This window comes from Ambystoma mexicanum, chromosome 8 (genome assembly GCF_040938575.1).
Source record: "Ambystoma mexicanum isolate Mex_15411 chromosome 8, UKY_AmexF1_1, whole genome shotgun sequence".
NCBI classification, from domain to species: domain Eukaryota; kingdom Metazoa; phylum Chordata; class Amphibia; order Caudata; family Ambystomatidae; genus Ambystoma; species Ambystoma mexicanum.
In genome coordinates this window covers 732187459-732201169 of record NC_090929.1, presented here as the reverse complement: position 1 = coordinate 732201169, position 13711 = coordinate 732187459, and the positions used below count along the sequence as shown (strand labels likewise).

At 48.6% G+C, this 13711-nt stretch overlaps 48 non-coding genes and 2 pseudogenes across 48 annotated transcripts; all 50 read left to right on the top strand.

Annotated features, from left to right (window-relative positions):
• The first annotated feature begins 377 nt into the window (after nt 1-377).
• Nucleotides 378-496, top strand: LOC138477457 (5S ribosomal RNA). Its single transcript, XR_011271414.1, has one exon. It is a non-coding gene; the product is annotated as a 5S ribosomal RNA (ribosomal RNA).
• A 106-nt stretch (nt 497-602) lies between these two features.
• On the top strand, nt 603-721 carry LOC138477456 (5S ribosomal RNA). Its single transcript, XR_011271413.1, has one exon. It is a non-coding gene; the product is annotated as a 5S ribosomal RNA (ribosomal RNA).
• Nucleotides 722-827: 106 nt separating this feature from the next.
• On the top strand, nt 828-946 carry LOC138477455 (5S ribosomal RNA). Its single transcript, XR_011271412.1, has one exon. It is a non-coding gene; the product is annotated as a 5S ribosomal RNA (ribosomal RNA).
• A 106-nt stretch (nt 947-1052) lies between these two features.
• On the top strand, nt 1053-1171 carry LOC138479260 (5S ribosomal RNA). Its single transcript, XR_011273051.1, has one exon. It is a non-coding gene; the product is annotated as a 5S ribosomal RNA (ribosomal RNA).
• Nucleotides 1172-1277: 106 nt separating this feature from the next.
• On the top strand, nt 1278-1396 carry LOC138479972 (5S ribosomal RNA). The gene has a single exon (XR_011273697.1). It is a non-coding gene; the product is annotated as a 5S ribosomal RNA (ribosomal RNA).
• Nucleotides 1397-1502: 106 nt separating this feature from the next.
• On the top strand, nt 1503-1621 carry LOC138478567 (5S ribosomal RNA). The gene has a single exon (XR_011272423.1). It is a non-coding gene; the product is annotated as a 5S ribosomal RNA (ribosomal RNA).
• Nucleotides 1622-1727: 106 nt separating this feature from the next.
• LOC138477454 (5S ribosomal RNA) lies at nt 1728-1846 on the top strand. Its single transcript, XR_011271411.1, has one exon. It is a non-coding gene; the product is annotated as a 5S ribosomal RNA (ribosomal RNA).
• Nucleotides 1847-1952: 106 nt separating this feature from the next.
• On the top strand, nt 1953-2071 carry LOC138479465 (5S ribosomal RNA). The gene has a single exon (XR_011273237.1). It is a non-coding gene; the product is annotated as a 5S ribosomal RNA (ribosomal RNA).
• Nucleotides 2072-2177: 106 nt separating this feature from the next.
• On the top strand, nt 2178-2296 carry LOC138477453 (5S ribosomal RNA). The gene has a single exon (XR_011271410.1). It is a non-coding gene; the product is annotated as a 5S ribosomal RNA (ribosomal RNA).
• Nucleotides 2297-2770: 474 nt separating this feature from the next.
• Nucleotides 2771-2889, top strand: LOC138478157 (5S ribosomal RNA). The gene has a single exon (XR_011272050.1). It is a non-coding gene; the product is annotated as a 5S ribosomal RNA (ribosomal RNA).
• A 106-nt stretch (nt 2890-2995) lies between these two features.
• Nucleotides 2996-3114, top strand: LOC138477452 (5S ribosomal RNA). The gene has a single exon (XR_011271409.1). It is a non-coding gene; the product is annotated as a 5S ribosomal RNA (ribosomal RNA).
• Nucleotides 3115-3220: 106 nt separating this feature from the next.
• Nucleotides 3221-3339, top strand: LOC138477451 (5S ribosomal RNA). Its single transcript, XR_011271408.1, has one exon. It is a non-coding gene; the product is annotated as a 5S ribosomal RNA (ribosomal RNA).
• A 106-nt stretch (nt 3340-3445) lies between these two features.
• On the top strand, nt 3446-3564 carry LOC138477450 (5S ribosomal RNA). The gene has a single exon (XR_011271407.1). It is a non-coding gene; the product is annotated as a 5S ribosomal RNA (ribosomal RNA).
• A 106-nt stretch (nt 3565-3670) lies between these two features.
• LOC138479970 (5S ribosomal RNA) lies at nt 3671-3789 on the top strand. The gene has a single exon (XR_011273696.1). It is a non-coding gene; the product is annotated as a 5S ribosomal RNA (ribosomal RNA).
• Nucleotides 3790-3895: 106 nt separating this feature from the next.
• On the top strand, nt 3896-4014 carry LOC138478566 (5S ribosomal RNA). Its single transcript, XR_011272422.1, has one exon. It is a non-coding gene; the product is annotated as a 5S ribosomal RNA (ribosomal RNA).
• Nucleotides 4015-4120: 106 nt separating this feature from the next.
• Nucleotides 4121-4239, top strand: LOC138477448 (5S ribosomal RNA). Its single transcript, XR_011271406.1, has one exon. It is a non-coding gene; the product is annotated as a 5S ribosomal RNA (ribosomal RNA).
• Nucleotides 4240-4345: 106 nt separating this feature from the next.
• LOC138473901 (5S ribosomal RNA) lies at nt 4346-4462 on the top strand (annotated as a pseudogene).
• Nucleotides 4463-4568: 106 nt separating this feature from the next.
• Nucleotides 4569-4687, top strand: LOC138477447 (5S ribosomal RNA). The gene has a single exon (XR_011271405.1). It is a non-coding gene; the product is annotated as a 5S ribosomal RNA (ribosomal RNA).
• Nucleotides 4688-5151: 464 nt separating this feature from the next.
• Nucleotides 5152-5270, top strand: LOC138478124 (5S ribosomal RNA). The gene has a single exon (XR_011272020.1). It is a non-coding gene; the product is annotated as a 5S ribosomal RNA (ribosomal RNA).
• A 106-nt stretch (nt 5271-5376) lies between these two features.
• Nucleotides 5377-5495, top strand: LOC138477445 (5S ribosomal RNA). Its single transcript, XR_011271403.1, has one exon. It is a non-coding gene; the product is annotated as a 5S ribosomal RNA (ribosomal RNA).
• Nucleotides 5496-5601: 106 nt separating this feature from the next.
• LOC138477444 (5S ribosomal RNA) lies at nt 5602-5720 on the top strand. Its single transcript, XR_011271402.1, has one exon. It is a non-coding gene; the product is annotated as a 5S ribosomal RNA (ribosomal RNA).
• A 106-nt stretch (nt 5721-5826) lies between these two features.
• Nucleotides 5827-5945, top strand: LOC138477443 (5S ribosomal RNA). Its single transcript, XR_011271401.1, has one exon. It is a non-coding gene; the product is annotated as a 5S ribosomal RNA (ribosomal RNA).
• Nucleotides 5946-6051: 106 nt separating this feature from the next.
• LOC138477442 (5S ribosomal RNA) lies at nt 6052-6170 on the top strand. Its single transcript, XR_011271400.1, has one exon. It is a non-coding gene; the product is annotated as a 5S ribosomal RNA (ribosomal RNA).
• A 106-nt stretch (nt 6171-6276) lies between these two features.
• On the top strand, nt 6277-6395 carry LOC138479969 (5S ribosomal RNA). Its single transcript, XR_011273695.1, has one exon. It is a non-coding gene; the product is annotated as a 5S ribosomal RNA (ribosomal RNA).
• A 106-nt stretch (nt 6396-6501) lies between these two features.
• Nucleotides 6502-6620, top strand: LOC138478565 (5S ribosomal RNA). The gene has a single exon (XR_011272421.1). It is a non-coding gene; the product is annotated as a 5S ribosomal RNA (ribosomal RNA).
• Nucleotides 6621-6726: 106 nt separating this feature from the next.
• LOC138477441 (5S ribosomal RNA) lies at nt 6727-6845 on the top strand. The gene has a single exon (XR_011271399.1). It is a non-coding gene; the product is annotated as a 5S ribosomal RNA (ribosomal RNA).
• Nucleotides 6846-6951: 106 nt separating this feature from the next.
• On the top strand, nt 6952-7070 carry LOC138479462 (5S ribosomal RNA). Its single transcript, XR_011273235.1, has one exon. It is a non-coding gene; the product is annotated as a 5S ribosomal RNA (ribosomal RNA).
• Nucleotides 7071-7176: 106 nt separating this feature from the next.
• Nucleotides 7177-7295, top strand: LOC138477439 (5S ribosomal RNA). The gene has a single exon (XR_011271397.1). It is a non-coding gene; the product is annotated as a 5S ribosomal RNA (ribosomal RNA).
• A 474-nt stretch (nt 7296-7769) lies between these two features.
• Nucleotides 7770-7888, top strand: LOC138477437 (5S ribosomal RNA). Its single transcript, XR_011271396.1, has one exon. It is a non-coding gene; the product is annotated as a 5S ribosomal RNA (ribosomal RNA).
• Nucleotides 7889-7994: 106 nt separating this feature from the next.
• LOC138477436 (5S ribosomal RNA) lies at nt 7995-8113 on the top strand. The gene has a single exon (XR_011271395.1). It is a non-coding gene; the product is annotated as a 5S ribosomal RNA (ribosomal RNA).
• A 106-nt stretch (nt 8114-8219) lies between these two features.
• Nucleotides 8220-8338, top strand: LOC138477435 (5S ribosomal RNA). The gene has a single exon (XR_011271394.1). It is a non-coding gene; the product is annotated as a 5S ribosomal RNA (ribosomal RNA).
• A 474-nt stretch (nt 8339-8812) lies between these two features.
• Nucleotides 8813-8931, top strand: LOC138477434 (5S ribosomal RNA). Its single transcript, XR_011271393.1, has one exon. It is a non-coding gene; the product is annotated as a 5S ribosomal RNA (ribosomal RNA).
• Nucleotides 8932-9037: 106 nt separating this feature from the next.
• LOC138477432 (5S ribosomal RNA) lies at nt 9038-9156 on the top strand. Its single transcript, XR_011271391.1, has one exon. It is a non-coding gene; the product is annotated as a 5S ribosomal RNA (ribosomal RNA).
• Nucleotides 9157-9262: 106 nt separating this feature from the next.
• Nucleotides 9263-9381, top strand: LOC138477431 (5S ribosomal RNA). Its single transcript, XR_011271390.1, has one exon. It is a non-coding gene; the product is annotated as a 5S ribosomal RNA (ribosomal RNA).
• A 474-nt stretch (nt 9382-9855) lies between these two features.
• LOC138476905 (5S ribosomal RNA) lies at nt 9856-9974 on the top strand. The gene has a single exon (XR_011270914.1). It is a non-coding gene; the product is annotated as a 5S ribosomal RNA (ribosomal RNA).
• A 106-nt stretch (nt 9975-10080) lies between these two features.
• On the top strand, nt 10081-10199 carry LOC138477430 (5S ribosomal RNA). Its single transcript, XR_011271389.1, has one exon. It is a non-coding gene; the product is annotated as a 5S ribosomal RNA (ribosomal RNA).
• A 106-nt stretch (nt 10200-10305) lies between these two features.
• On the top strand, nt 10306-10424 carry LOC138477429 (5S ribosomal RNA). The gene has a single exon (XR_011271388.1). It is a non-coding gene; the product is annotated as a 5S ribosomal RNA (ribosomal RNA).
• A 106-nt stretch (nt 10425-10530) lies between these two features.
• LOC138477428 (5S ribosomal RNA) lies at nt 10531-10649 on the top strand. Its single transcript, XR_011271387.1, has one exon. It is a non-coding gene; the product is annotated as a 5S ribosomal RNA (ribosomal RNA).
• Nucleotides 10650-10755: 106 nt separating this feature from the next.
• On the top strand, nt 10756-10874 carry LOC138479968 (5S ribosomal RNA). Its single transcript, XR_011273694.1, has one exon. It is a non-coding gene; the product is annotated as a 5S ribosomal RNA (ribosomal RNA).
• A 106-nt stretch (nt 10875-10980) lies between these two features.
• On the top strand, nt 10981-11099 carry LOC138478564 (5S ribosomal RNA). The gene has a single exon (XR_011272420.1). It is a non-coding gene; the product is annotated as a 5S ribosomal RNA (ribosomal RNA).
• A 106-nt stretch (nt 11100-11205) lies between these two features.
• LOC138477426 (5S ribosomal RNA) lies at nt 11206-11324 on the top strand. The gene has a single exon (XR_011271386.1). It is a non-coding gene; the product is annotated as a 5S ribosomal RNA (ribosomal RNA).
• A 106-nt stretch (nt 11325-11430) lies between these two features.
• On the top strand, nt 11431-11547 carry LOC138473900 (5S ribosomal RNA; annotated as a pseudogene).
• Nucleotides 11548-11653: 106 nt separating this feature from the next.
• On the top strand, nt 11654-11772 carry LOC138477425 (5S ribosomal RNA). The gene has a single exon (XR_011271385.1). It is a non-coding gene; the product is annotated as a 5S ribosomal RNA (ribosomal RNA).
• A 464-nt stretch (nt 11773-12236) lies between these two features.
• LOC138478123 (5S ribosomal RNA) lies at nt 12237-12355 on the top strand. Its single transcript, XR_011272019.1, has one exon. It is a non-coding gene; the product is annotated as a 5S ribosomal RNA (ribosomal RNA).
• A 106-nt stretch (nt 12356-12461) lies between these two features.
• LOC138477424 (5S ribosomal RNA) lies at nt 12462-12580 on the top strand. Its single transcript, XR_011271384.1, has one exon. It is a non-coding gene; the product is annotated as a 5S ribosomal RNA (ribosomal RNA).
• A 106-nt stretch (nt 12581-12686) lies between these two features.
• On the top strand, nt 12687-12805 carry LOC138477423 (5S ribosomal RNA). The gene has a single exon (XR_011271383.1). It is a non-coding gene; the product is annotated as a 5S ribosomal RNA (ribosomal RNA).
• A 106-nt stretch (nt 12806-12911) lies between these two features.
• Nucleotides 12912-13030, top strand: LOC138477422 (5S ribosomal RNA). Its single transcript, XR_011271382.1, has one exon. It is a non-coding gene; the product is annotated as a 5S ribosomal RNA (ribosomal RNA).
• A 106-nt stretch (nt 13031-13136) lies between these two features.
• Nucleotides 13137-13255, top strand: LOC138477420 (5S ribosomal RNA). The gene has a single exon (XR_011271380.1). It is a non-coding gene; the product is annotated as a 5S ribosomal RNA (ribosomal RNA).
• A 106-nt stretch (nt 13256-13361) lies between these two features.
• Nucleotides 13362-13480, top strand: LOC138479967 (5S ribosomal RNA). The gene has a single exon (XR_011273693.1). It is a non-coding gene; the product is annotated as a 5S ribosomal RNA (ribosomal RNA).
• A 106-nt stretch (nt 13481-13586) lies between these two features.
• On the top strand, nt 13587-13705 carry LOC138478563 (5S ribosomal RNA). The gene has a single exon (XR_011272419.1). It is a non-coding gene; the product is annotated as a 5S ribosomal RNA (ribosomal RNA).
• The last annotated feature ends 6 nt before the right edge of the window (nt 13706-13711 follow it).

The following is a 13711-nucleotide window of genomic DNA, read 5'->3' as shown; positions in this document are numbered from 1 at the left end:
ATAGCGGAAATGTTGGACAACATTATGAGGGCTGGAGCTACCTATTTACATATAATTAGCATACAGGTAGTGTGTTCATGGGTAATAAATCGACTTTCACATGTAATGCAGTACAGAGAATATTGAGTCCTTCAAGAGGCATGAAAGAAAGCCGTTATTGTGTTGATTGTTCTCTCCACCTCCCTGCAACAGAAACAGGATGGATGGATTAAAGTTATCCTACCAGACATAGGAGTCCTGAATGGGCCCACCAGTCTTATATATCTCGCCTGATCGAGCCTGATCGAGCGATGAGCGTGGTATCATGTTGCAAGTGGCTGCATGGCTTAGCTTACTAAATGCAAATGCATAAGAGTAATATTCTTAGCATTTCTAGAGCCTACGGCCACACCACACTGAATGCGCCCGATCTCGTCTGATCTCGGAAGCTAAGCAGTGTCGGGCCTAGTTAGTACCTGGATGGGAGACCGCCTGGGAATACCAGGTGCTGTAGGCTTTTTCGTGCTCCAAGTTCAGGAAGTGAGCCATTTCTCAATTGCCTTTCAAAACTGCAAGGTCTAGCCGACTAGATGCTTAAAAGTACAAAACTCACTAGGCCCAGAGCCTACGGCCACACCACACTGAATGCGCCCGATCTCGTCTGATCTCGGAAGCTAAGCAGTGTCGGGCCTAGTTAGTACCTGGATGGGAGACCGCCTGGGAATACCAGGTGCTGTAGGCTTTTTTGTGCTCCAAATTCAGGAAGTGAGCCATTTCTCAATTGCCTTTCAAAACTGCAAGATCTAGCCGACTAGATGCTTAAAAGTACAAAACTCACTAGGCCCAGAGCCTACGGCCACACCACACTGAATGCGCCCGATCTCGTCTGATCTCGGAAGCTAAGCAGTGTCGGGCCTAGTTAGTACCTGGATGGGAGACCGCCTGGGAATACCAGGTGCTGTAGGCTTTTTTGTGCTCCAAGTTCAGGAAGTGAGCCATTTCTCAATTGCCTTTCAAAACTGCAAGGTCTAGCCGACTAGATGCTTAAAAGTACAAAACTCACTAGGACCAGAGCCTACGGCCACACCACACTGAATGCGCCGGATCTCGTCTGATCTCGGAAGCTAAGCAGTGTCGGGCCTAGTTAGTACCTGGATGGGAGACCGCCTGGGAATACCAGGTGCTGTAGGCTTTTTTGTGCTCCAAGTTCAGGAAGTGAGCCATTTCTCAATTGCCTTTCAAAACTGCAAGGTCTAGCCGACTAGATGCTTAAAAGTACAAAACTCACTAGGCCCAGAGCCTACGGCCACACCACACTGAATGCGCCTGATCTCGTCTGATCTCGGAAGCTAAGCAGTGTCGGGCCTAGTTAGTAACTGGATGGGAGACCGCCTGGGAATACCAGGTGCTGTAGGCTTTTTTGTGCTCCAAGTTCAGGAAGTGAGCCATTTCTCAATTGCCTTTCAAAACTGCAAGGTCTAGCCGACTAGATGCTTAAAAGTACAAAACTCACTAGGCCCAGAGCCTACGGCCACACCACACTGAATGCGCCCGATCTCGTCTGATCTCGGAAGCTAAGCAGTGTCGGGCCTAGTTAGTACCTGGATGGGAGACCGCCTGGGAATACCAGGTGCTGTAGACTTTTTTGTGCTCCAAATTCAGGAAGTGAGCCATTTCTCAATTGCCTTTCAAAACTGCAAGGTCTAGCCGACTAGATGCTTAAAAGTACAAAACTCACTAGGCCAAGAGCCTACGGCCACACCACACTGAATGCGCCCGATCTCGTCTGATCTCGGAAGCTAAGCAGTGTCGGGCCTAGTTAGTACCTGGATGGGAGACCGCCTGGGAATACCAGGTGCTGTAGGCTTTTTTGTGCTCCAAGTTCAGGAAGTGAGCCATTTCTCAATTGCCTTTCAAAACTGCAAGGTCTAGCCGACTAGATGCTTAAAAGTACAAAACTCACTAGGCCCAGAGCCTACACCCACACCACACTGAATGCGCCCGATCTCGTCTGATCTCGGAAGCTAAGCAGTGTCGGGCCTAGTTAGTACCTGGATGGGAGACCGCCTGGGAATACCAGGTGCTGTAGGCTTTTTTGTGCTCCAAATTCAGGAAGTGAGCCATTTCTCAATTGCCTTTCAAAACTGCAAGGTCTAGCCGACTAGATGCTTAAAAGTACAAAACTCACTAGGCCCAGAGCCTACGGCCACACCACACTGAATGCGCCCGATCTCGTCTGATCTCGGAAGCTAAGCAGTGTCGGGCCTAGTTAGTACCTGGATGGGAGACCGCCTGGGAATACCAGGTGCTGTAGGCTATTTTGTGCTCCATGATTAGTAATTGCACAACTTCTCAATTACTTTTCAAATTTGGTATGTTTCCAAAATAATTTTATCCCGTTTTATAGCGGAAATGTTGGACAACATTATGAGGGCTGGAGCTACCTATTTACATATAATTAGCATACAGGTAGTGTGTTCATGGGTAATAAATCGACTTTCACATGTAATGCAGTACAGAGAATATTGAGTCCTTCAAGAGGCATGAAAGAAAGCCGTTATTGTGTTGATTGTTCTCTCCACCTCCCTGCAACAGAAACAGGATGGATGGATTAAAGTTATCCTACCAGACATAGGAGTCCTGAATGGGCCCACCAGTCTTATATATCTCGCCTGATCGAGCCTGATCGAGCGCTGATCGAGCGATGAGCGTGGTATCATGTTGCAAGTGGCTGCATGGCTTAGCTTACTAAATGCAAATGCATAAGAGTAATATTCTTAGCATTTCTAGAGCCTACGGCCACACCACACTGAATGCGCCCGATCTCGTCTGATCTCGGAAGCTAAGCAGTGTCGGGCCTAGTTAGTACCTGGAAGGGAGACCACCTGGGAATACCAGGTGCTGTAGGCTTTTTTGTGCTCCAAGTTCAGGAAGTGAGCCATTTCTCAATTGCCTTTCAAAACTGCAAGGTCTAGCCGACTAGATGCTTAAAAGTACAAAACTCACTAGGCCCAGAGCCTACGGCCACACCACACTGAATGCGCCCGATCTCGTCTGATCTCGGAAGCTAAGCAGTGTCGGGCCTAGTTAGTACCTGGATGGGAGACCGCCTGGGAATACCAGGTGCTGTAGGCTTTTTTGTGCTCCAAATTCAGGAAGTGAGCCATTTCTCAATTGCCTTTCAAAACTGCAAGGTCTAGCCGACTAGATGCTTAAAAGTACAAAACTCACTAGGCCCAGAGCCTACGGCCACACCACACTGAATGCGCCCGATCTCGTCTGATCTCGGAAGCTAAGCAGTGTCGGGCCTAGTTAGTACCTGGATGGGAGACCGCCTGGGAATACCAGGTGCTGTAGGCTTTTTTGTGCTCCAAGTTCAGGAAGTGAGCCATTTCTCAATTGCCTTTCAAAACTGCAAGGTCTAGCCGACTAGATGCTTAAAAGTACAAAACTCACTAGGACCAGAGCCTACGGCCACACCACACTGAATGCGCCCGATCTCGTCTGATCTCGGAAGCTAAGCAGTGTCGGGCCTAGTTAGTACCTGGATGGGAGACCGCCTGGGAATACCAGGTGCTGTAGGCTTTTTTGTGCTCCAAGTTCAGGAAGTGAGCCATTTCTCAATTGCCTTTCAAAACTGCAAGGTCTAGCCGACTAGATGCTTAAAAGTACAAAACTCACTAGGCCCAGAGCCTACGGCCACACCACACTGAATGCGCCTGATCTCGTCTGATCTCGGAAGCTAAGCAGTGTCGGGCCTAGTTAGTAACTGGATGGGAGACCGCCTGGGAATACCAGGTGCTGTAGGCTTTTTTGTGCTCCAAGTTCAGGAAGTGAGCCATTTCTCAATTGCCTTTCAAAACTGCAAGGTCTAGCCGACTAGATGCTTAAAAGTACAAAACTCACTAGGCCCAGAGCCTACGGCCACACCACACTGAATGCGCCCGATCTCGTCTGATCTCGGAAGCTAAGCAGTGTCGGGCCTAGTTAGTACCTGGATGGGAGACCGCCTGGGAATACCAGGTGCTGTAGACTTTTTTGTGCTCCAAATTCAGGAAGTGAGCCATTTCTCAATTGCCTTTCAAAACTGCAAGGTCTAGCCGACTAGATGCTTAAAAGTACAAAACTCACTAGGCCGAGAGCCTACGGCCACACCACACTGAATGCGCCCGATCTCGTCTGATCTCGGAAGCTAAGCAGTGTCGGGCCTAGTTAGTACCTGGATGGGAGACCGCCTGGGAATACCAGGTGCTGTAGGCTTTTTTGTGCTCCAAGTTCAGGAAGTGAGCCATTTCTCAATTGCCTTTCAAAACTGCAAGGTCTAGCCGACTAGATGCTTAAAAGTACAAAACTCACTAGGCCCAGAGCCTACACCCACACCACACTGAATGCGCCCGATCGTCTGATCTCGGAAGCTAAGCAGTGTCGGGCCTAGTTAGTACCTGGATGGGAGACCACCTGGGAATACCAGGTGCTGTAGGCTTTTTTGTGCTCCAAATTCAGGAAGTGAGCCATTTCTCAATTGCCTTTCAAAACTGCAAGGTCTAGCCGACTAGATGCTTAAAAGTACAAAACTCACTAGGCCCAGAGCCTACGGCCACACCACACTGAATGCGCCCGATCTCGTCTGATCTCGGAAGCTAAGCAGTGTCGGGCCTAGTTAGTACCTGGATGGGAGACCGCCTGGGAATACCAGGTGCTGTAGGCTATTTTGTGCTCCATGATTAGTAATTGCACAACTTCTCAATTACTTTTCAAATTTGGTATGTTTCCAAAATAATTTTATCCCGTTTTATAGCGGAAATGTTGGACAACATTATGAGGGCTGGAGCTACCTATTTACATATAATTAGCATACAGGTAGTGTGTTCATGGGTAATAAATCGACTTTCACATGTAATGCAGTACAGAGAATATTGAGTCCTTCAAGAGGCATGAAAGAAAGCCGTTATTGTGTTGATTGTTCTCTCCACCTCCCTGCAACAGAAACAGGATGGATGGATTAAAGTTATCCTACCAGACATAGGAGTCCTGAATGGGCCCACCAGTCTTATATATCGAGCCTGATCGAGCGCTGATCGAGCGATGAGCGTGGTATCATGTTGCAAGTGGCTGCATGGCTTAGCTTACTAAATGCAAATGCATAAGAGTAATATTCTTAGCATTTCTAGAGCCTACGGCCACACCACACTGAATGCGCCCGATCTCGTCTGATCTCGGAAGCTAAGCAGTGTCGGGCCTAGTTAGTACCTTGCTGGGAGACCGCCTGGGAATACCAGGTGCTGTAGGCTTTTTTGTGCTCCAAGTTCAGGAAGTGAGCCATTTCTCAATTGCCTTTCAAAACTGCAAGGTCTAGCCGACTAGATGCTTAAAAGTACAAAACTCACTAGGCCCAGAGCCTACGGCCACACCACACTGAATGCGCCCGATCTCGTCTGATCTCGGAAGCTAAGCAGTGTCGGGCCTAGTTAGTACCTGGATGGGAGACCGCCTGGGAATACCAGGTGCTGTAGGCTTTTTCGTGCTCCAAGTTCAGGAAGTGAGCCATTTCTCAATTGCCTTTCAAAACTGCAAGGTCTAGCCGACTAGATGCTTAAAAGTACAAAACTCACTAGGCCCAGAGCCTACGGCCACACCACACTGAATGCGCCCGATCTCGTCTGATCTCGGAAGCTAAGCAGTGTCGGGCCTAGTTAGTACCTGGATGGGAGACCGCCTGGGAATACCAGGTGCTGTAGGCTTTTTTGTGCTCCAAATTCAGGAAGTGAGCCATTTCTCAATTGCCTTTCAAAACTGCAAGATCTAGCCGACTAGATGCTTAAAAGTACAAAACTCACTAGGCCCAGAGCCTACGGCCACACCACACTGAATGCGCCCGATCTCGTCTGATCTCGGAAGCTAAGCAGTGTCGGGCCTAGTTAGTACCTGGATGGGAGACCGCCTGGGAATACCAGGTGCTGTAGGCTTTTTTGTGCTCCAAGTTCAGGAAGTGAGCCATTTCTCAATTGCCTTTCAAAACTGCAAGGTCTAGCCGACTAGATGCTTAAAAGTACAAAACTCACTAGGACCAGAGCCTACGGCCACACCACACTGAATGCGCCCGATCTCGTCTGATCTCGGAAGCTAAGCAGTGTCGGGCCTAGTTAGTACCTGGATGGGAGACCGCCTGGGAATACCAGGTGCTGTAGGCTTTTTTGTGCTCCAAGTTCAGGAAGTGAGCCATTTCTCAATTGCCTTTCAAAACTGCAAGGTCTAGCCGACTAGATGCTTAAAAGTACAAAACTCACTAGGCCCAGAGCCTACGGCCACACCACACTGAATGCGCCTGATCTCGTCTGATCTCGGAAGCTAAGCAGTGTCGGGCCTAGTTAGTAACTGGATGGGAGACCGCCTGGGAATACCAGGTGCTGTAGGCTTTTTTGTGCTCCAAGTTCAGGAAGTGAGCCATTTCTCAATTGCCTTTCAAAACTGCAAGGTCTAGCCGACTAGATGCTTAAAAGTACAAAACTCACTAGGCCCAGAGCCTACGGCCACACCACACTGAATGCGCCCGATCTCGTCTGATCTCGGAAGCTAAGCAGTGTCGGGCCTAGTTAGTACCTGGATGGGAGACCGCCTGGGAATACCAGGTGCTGTAGACTTTTTTGTGCTCCAAATTCAGGAAGTGAGCCATTTCTCAATTGCCTTTCAAAACTGCAAGGTCTAGCCGACTAGATGCTTAAAAGTACAAAACTCACTAGGCCGAGAGCCTACGGCCACACCACACTGAATGCGCCCGATCTCGTCTGATCTCGGAAGCTAAGCAGTGTCGGGCCTAGTTAGTACCTGGATGGGAGACCGCCTGGGAATACCAGGTGCTGTAGGCTTTTTTGTGCTCCAAGTTCAGGAAGTGAGCCATTTCTCAATTGCCTTTCAAAACTGCAAGGTCTAGCCGACTAGATGCTTAAAAGTACAAAACTCACTAGGCCCAGAGCCTACACCCACACCACACTGAATGCGCCCGATCTCGTCTGATCTCGGAAGCTAAGCAGTGTCGGGCCTAGTTAGTACCTGGATGGGAGACCGCCTGGGAATACCAGGTGCTGTAGGCTTTTTTGTGCTCCAAATTCAGGAAGTGAGCCATTTCTCAATTGCCTTTCAAAACTGCAAGGTCTAGCCGACTAGATGCTTAAAAGTACAAAACTCACTAGGCCCAGAGCCTACGGCCACACCACACTGAATGCGCCCGATCTCGTCTGATCTCGGAAGCTAAGCAGTGTCGGGCCTAGTTAGTACCTGGATGGGAGACCGCCTGGGAATACCAGGTGCTGTAGGCTATTTTGTGCTCCATGATTAGTAATTGCACAACTTCTCAATTACTTTTCAAATTTGGTATGTTTCCAAAATAATTTTATCCCGTTTTATAGCGGAAATGTTGGACAACATTATGAGGGCTGGAGCTACCTATTTACATATAATTAGCATACAGGTAGTGTGTTCATGGGTAATAAATCGACTTTCACATGTAATGCAGTACAGAGAATATTGAGTCCTTCAAGAGGCATGAAAGAAAGCCGTTATTGTGTTGATTGTTCTCTCCACCTCCCTGCAACAGAAACAGGATGGATGGATTAAAGTTATCCTACCAGACATAGGAGTCCTGAATGGGCCCACCAGTCTTATATATCTCGCCTGATCGAGCCTGATCGAGCGCTGATCGAGCGATGAGCGTGGTATCATGTTGCAAGTGGCTGCATGGCTTAGCTTACTAAATGCAAATGCATAAGAGTAATATTCTTAGCATTTCTAGAGCCTACGGCCACACCACACTGAATGCGCCCGATCTCGTCTGATCTCGGAAGCTAAGCAGTGTCGGGCCTAGTTAGTACCTGGATGGGAGACCGCCTGGGAATACCAGGTGCTGTAGGCTTTTTTGTGCTCCAAGTTCAGGAAGTGAGCCATTTCTCAATTGCCTTTCAAAACTGCAAGGTCTAGCCGACTAGATGCTTAAAAGTACAAAACTCACTAGGCCCAGAGCCTACGGCCACACCACACTGAATGCGCCCGATCTCGTCTGATCTCGGAAGCTAAGCAGTGTCGGGCCTAGTTAGTACCTGGATGGGAGACCGCCTGGGAATACCAGGTGCTGTAGGCTTTTTTGTGCTCCAAGTTCAGGAAGTGAGCCATTTCTCAATTGCCTTTCAAAACTGCAAGGTCTAGCCGACTAGATGCTTAAAAGTACAAAACTCACTAGGCCCAGAGCCTACGGCCACACCACACTGAATGCGCCCGATCTCGTCTGATCTCGGAAGCTAAGCAGTGTCGGGCCTAGTTAGTACCTGGATGGGAGACCGCCTGGGAATACCAGGTGCTGTAGGCTATTTTGTGCTCCATGATTAGTAATTGCACAACTTCTCAATTACTTTTCAAATTTGGTATGTTTCCAAAATAATTTTATCCCGTTTTATAGCGGAAATGTTGGACAACATTATGAGGGCTGGAGCTACCTATTTACATATAATTAGCATACAGGTAGTGTGTTCATGGGTAATAAATCGACTTTCACATGTAATGCAGTACAGAGAATATTGAGTCCTTCAAGAGGCATGAAAGAAAGCCGTTATTGTGTTGATTGTTCTCTCCACCTCCCTGCAACAGAAACAGGATGGATGGATTAAAGTTATCCTACCAGACATAGGAGTCCTGAATGGGCCCACCAGTCTTATATATCTCGCCTGATCGAGCCTGATCGAGCGCTGATCGAGCGATGAGCGTGGTATCATGTTGCAAGTGGCTGCATGGCTTAGCTTACTAAATGCAAATGCATAAGAGTAATATTCTTAGCATTTCTAGAGCCTACGGCCACACCACACTGAATGCGCCCGATCTCGTCTGATCTCGGAAGCTAAGCAGTGTCGGGCCTAGTTAGTACCTGGATGGGAGACCGCCTGGGAATACCAGGTGCTGTAGGCTTTTTTGTGCTCCAAGTTCAGGAAGTGAGCCATTTCTCAATTGCCTTTCAAAACTGCAAGGTCTAGCCGACTAGATGCTTAAAAGTACAAAACTCACTAGGCCCAGAGCCTACGGCCACACCACACTGAATGCGCCCGATCTCGTCTGATCTCGGAAGCTAAGCAGTGTCGGGCCTAGTTAGTACCTGGATGGGAGACCGCCTGGGAATACCAGGTGCTGTAGGCTTTTTTGTGCTCCAAGTTCAGGAAGTGAGCCATTTCTCAATTGCCTTTCAAAACTGCAAGGTCTAGCCGACTAGATGCTTAAAAGTACAAAACTCACTAGGCCCAGAGCCTACGGCCACACCACACTGAATGCGCCCGATCTCGTCTGATCTCGGAAGCTAAGCAGTGTCGGGCCTAGTTAGTACCTGGATGGGAGACCGCCTGGGAATACCAGGTGCTGTAGGCTATTTTGTGCTCCATGATTAGTAATTGCACAACTTCTCAATTACTTTTCAAATTTGGTATGTTTCCAAAATAATTTTATCCCGTTTTATAGCGGAAATGTTGGACAACATTATGAGGGCTGGAGCTACCTATTTACATATAATTAGCATACAGGTAGTGTGTTCATGGGTAATAAATCGACTTTCACATGTAATGCAGTACAGAGAATATTGAGTCCTTCAAGAGGCATGAAAGAAAGCCGTTATTGTGTTGATTGTTCTCTCCACCTCCCTGCAACAGAAACAGGATGGATGGATTAAAGTTATCCTACCAGACATAGGAGTCCTGAATGGGCCCACCAGTCTTATATATCTCGCCTGATCGAGCCTGATCGAGCGCTGATCGAGCGATGAGCGTGGTATCATGTTGCAAGTGGCTGCATGGCTTAGCTTACTAAATGCAAATGCATAAGAGTAATATTCTTAGCATTTCTAGAGCCTACGGCCACACCACACTGAATGCGCCCGATCTCGTCTGATCTCGGAAGCTAAGCAGTGTCGGGCCTAGTTAGTACCTGGATGGGAGACCACCTGGGAATACCAGGTGCTGTAGGCTTTTTTGTGCTCCAAGTTCAGGAAGTGAGCCATTTCTCAATTGCCTTTCAAAACTGCAAGGTCTAGCCGACTAGATGCTTAAAAGTACAAAACTCACTAGGCCCAGAGCCTACGGCCACACCACACTGAATGCGCCCGATCTCGTCTGATCTCGGAAGCTAAGCAGTGTCGGGCCTAGTTAGTACCTGGATGGGAGACCGCCTGGGAATACCAGGTGCTGTAGGCTTTTTTGTGCTCCAAATTCAGGAAGTGAGCCATTTCTCAATTGCCTTTCAAAACTGCAAGGTCTAGCCGACTAGATGCTTAAAAGTACAAAACTCACTAGGCCCAGAGCCTACGGCCACACCACACTGAATGCGCCCGATCTCGTCTGATCTCGGAAGCTAAGCAGTGTCGGGCCTAGTTAGTACCTGGATGGGAGACCGCCTGGGAATACCAGGTGCTGTAGGCTTTTTTGTGCTCCAAGTTCAGGAAGTGAGCCATTTCTCAATTGCCTTTCAAAACTGCAAGGTCTAGCCGACTAGATGCTTAAAAGTACAAAACTCACTAGGACCAGAGCCTACGGCCACACCACACTGAATGCGCCCGATCTCGTCTGATCTCGGAAGCTAAGCAGTGTCGGGCCTAGTTAGTACCTGGATGGGAGACCGCCTGGGAATACCAGGTGCTGTAGGCTTTTTTGTGCTCCAAGTTCAGGAAGTGAGCCATTTCTCAATTGCCTTTCAAAACTGCAAGGTCTAGCCGACTAGATGCTTAAAAGTACAAAACTCACTAGGCCCAGAGCCTACGGCCACACCACACTGAATGCGCCTGATCTCGTCTGATCTCGGAAGCTAAGCAGTGTCGGGCCTAGTTAGTAACTGGATGGGAGACCGCCTGGGAATACCAGGTGCTGTAGGCTTTTTTGTGCTCCAAGTTCAGGAAGTGAGCCATTTCTCAATTGCCTTTCAAAACTGCAAGGTCTAGCCGACTAGATGCTTAAAAGTACAAAACTCACTAGGCCCAGAGCCTACGGCCACACCACACTGAATGCGCCCGATCTCGTCTGATCTCGGAAGCTAAGCAGTGTCGGGCCTAGTTAGTACCTGGATGGGAGACCGCCTGGGAATACCAGGTGCTGTAGACTTTTTTGTGCTCCAAATTCAGGAAGTGAGCCATTTCTCAATTGCCTTTCAAAACTGCAAGGTCTAGCCGACTAGATGCTTAAAAGTACAAAACTCACTAGGCCGAGAGCCTACGGCCACACCACACTGAATGCGCCCGATCTCGTCTGATCTCGGAAGCTAAGCAGTGTCGGGCCTAGTTAGTACCTGGATGGGAGACCGCCTGGGAATACCAGGTGCTGTAGGCTTTTTTGTGCTCCAAGTTCAGGAAGTGAGCCATTTCTCAATTGCCTTTCAAAACTGCAAGGTCTAGCCGACTAGATGCTTAAAAGTACAAAACTCACTAGGCCCAGAGCCTACACCCACACCACACTGAATGCGCCCGATCGTCTGATCTCGGAAGCTAAGCAGTGTCGGGCCTAGTTAGTACCTGGATGGGAGACCACCTGGGAATACCAGGTGCTGTAGGCTTTTTTGTGCTCCAAATTCAGGAAGTGAGCCATTTCTCAATTGCCTTTCAAAACTGCAAGGTCTAGCCGACTAGATGCTTAAAAGTACAAAACTCACTAGGCCCAGAGCCTACGGCCACACCACACTGAATGCGCCCGATCTCGTCTGATCTCGGAAGCTAAGCAGTGTCGGGCCTAGTTAGTACCTGGATGGGAGACCGCCTGGGAATACCAGGTGCTGTAGGCTATTTTGTGCTCCATGATTAGTAATTGCACAACTTCTCAATTACTTTTCAAATTTGGTATGTTTCCAAAATAATTTTATCCCGTTTTATAGCGGAAATGTTGGACAACATTATGAGGGCTGGAGCTACCTATTTACATATAATTAGCATACAGGTAGTGTGTTCATGGGTAATAAATCGACTTTCACATGTAATGCAGTACAGAGAATATTGAGTCCTTCAAGAGGCATGAAAGAAAGCCGTTATTGTGTTGATTGTTCTCTCCACCTCCCTGCAACAGAAACAGGATGGATGGATTAAAGTTATCCTACCAGACATAGGAGTCCTGAATGGGCCCACCAGTCTTATATATCGAGCCTGATCGAGCGCTGATCGAGCGATGAGCGTGGTATCATGTTGCAAGTGGCTGCATGGCTTAGCTTACTAAATGCAAATGCATAAGAGTAATATTCTTAGCATTTCTAGAGCCTACGGCCACACCACACTGAATGCGCCCGATCTCGTCTGATCTCGGAAGCTAAGCAGTGTCGGGCCTAGTTAGTACCTTGCTGGGAGACCGCCTGGGAATACCAGGTGCTGTAGGCTTTTTTGTGCTCCAAGTTCAGGAAGTGAGCCATTTCTCAATTGCCTTTCAAAACTGCAAGGTCTAGCCGACTAGATGCTTAAAAGTACAAAACTCACTAGGCCCAGAGCCTACGGCCACACCACACTGAATGCGCCCGATCTCGTCTGATCTCGGAAGCTAAGCAGTGTCGGGCCTAGTTAGTACCTGGATGGGAGACCGCCTGGGAATACCAGGTGCTGTAGGCTTTTTCGTGCTCCAAGTTCAGGAAGTGAGCCATTTCTCAATTGCCTTTCAAAACTGCAAGGTCTAGCCGACTAGATGCTTAAAAGTACAAAACTCACTAGGCCCAGAGCCTACGGCCACACCACACTGAATGCGCCCGATCTCGTCTGATCTCGGAAGCTAAGCAGTGTCGGGCCTAGTTAGTACCTGGATGGGAGACCGCCTGGGAATACCAGGTGCTGTAGGCTTTTTTGTGCTCCAAATTCAGGAAGTGAGCCATTTCTCAATTGCCTTTCAAAACTGCAAGATCTAGCCGACTAGATGCTTAAAAGTACAAAACTCACTAGGCCCAGAGCCTACGGCCACACCACACTGAATGCGCCCGATCTCGTCTGATCTCGGAAGCTAAGCAGTGTCGGGCCTAGTTAGTACCTGGATGGGAGACCGCCTGGGAATACCAGGTGCTGTAGGCTTTTTTGTGCTCCAAGTTCAGGAAGTGAGCCATTTCTCAATTGCCTTTCAAAACTGCAAGGTCTAGCCGACTAGATGCTTAAAAGTACAAAACTCACTAGGACCAGAGCCTACGGCCACACCACACTGAATGCGCCCGATCTCGTCTGATCTCGGAAGCTAAGCAGTGTCGGGCCTAGTTAGTACCTGGATGGGAGACCGCCTGGGAATACCAGGTGCTGTAGGCTTTTTTGTGCTCCAAGTTCAGGAAGTGAGCCATTTCTCAATTGCCTTTCAAAACTGCAAGGTCTAGCCGACTAGATGCTTAAAAGTACAAAACTCACTAGGCCCAGAGCCTACGGCCACACCACACTGAATGCGCCTGATCTCGTCTGATCTCGGAAGCTAAGCAGTGTCGGGCCTAGTTAGTAACTGGATGGGAGACCGCCTGGGAATACCAGGTGCTGTAGGCTTTTTTGTGCTCCAAGTTCAGGAAGTGAGCCATTTCTCAATTGCCTTTCAAAACTGCAAGGTCTAGCCGACTAGATGCTTAAAAGTACAAAACTCACTAGGCCCAGAGCCTACGGCCACACCACACTGAATGCGCCCGATCTCGTCTGATCTCGGAAGCTAAGCAGTGTCGGGCCTAGTTAGTACCTGGATGGGAGACCGCCTGGGAATACCAGGTGCTGTAGACTTTTTTG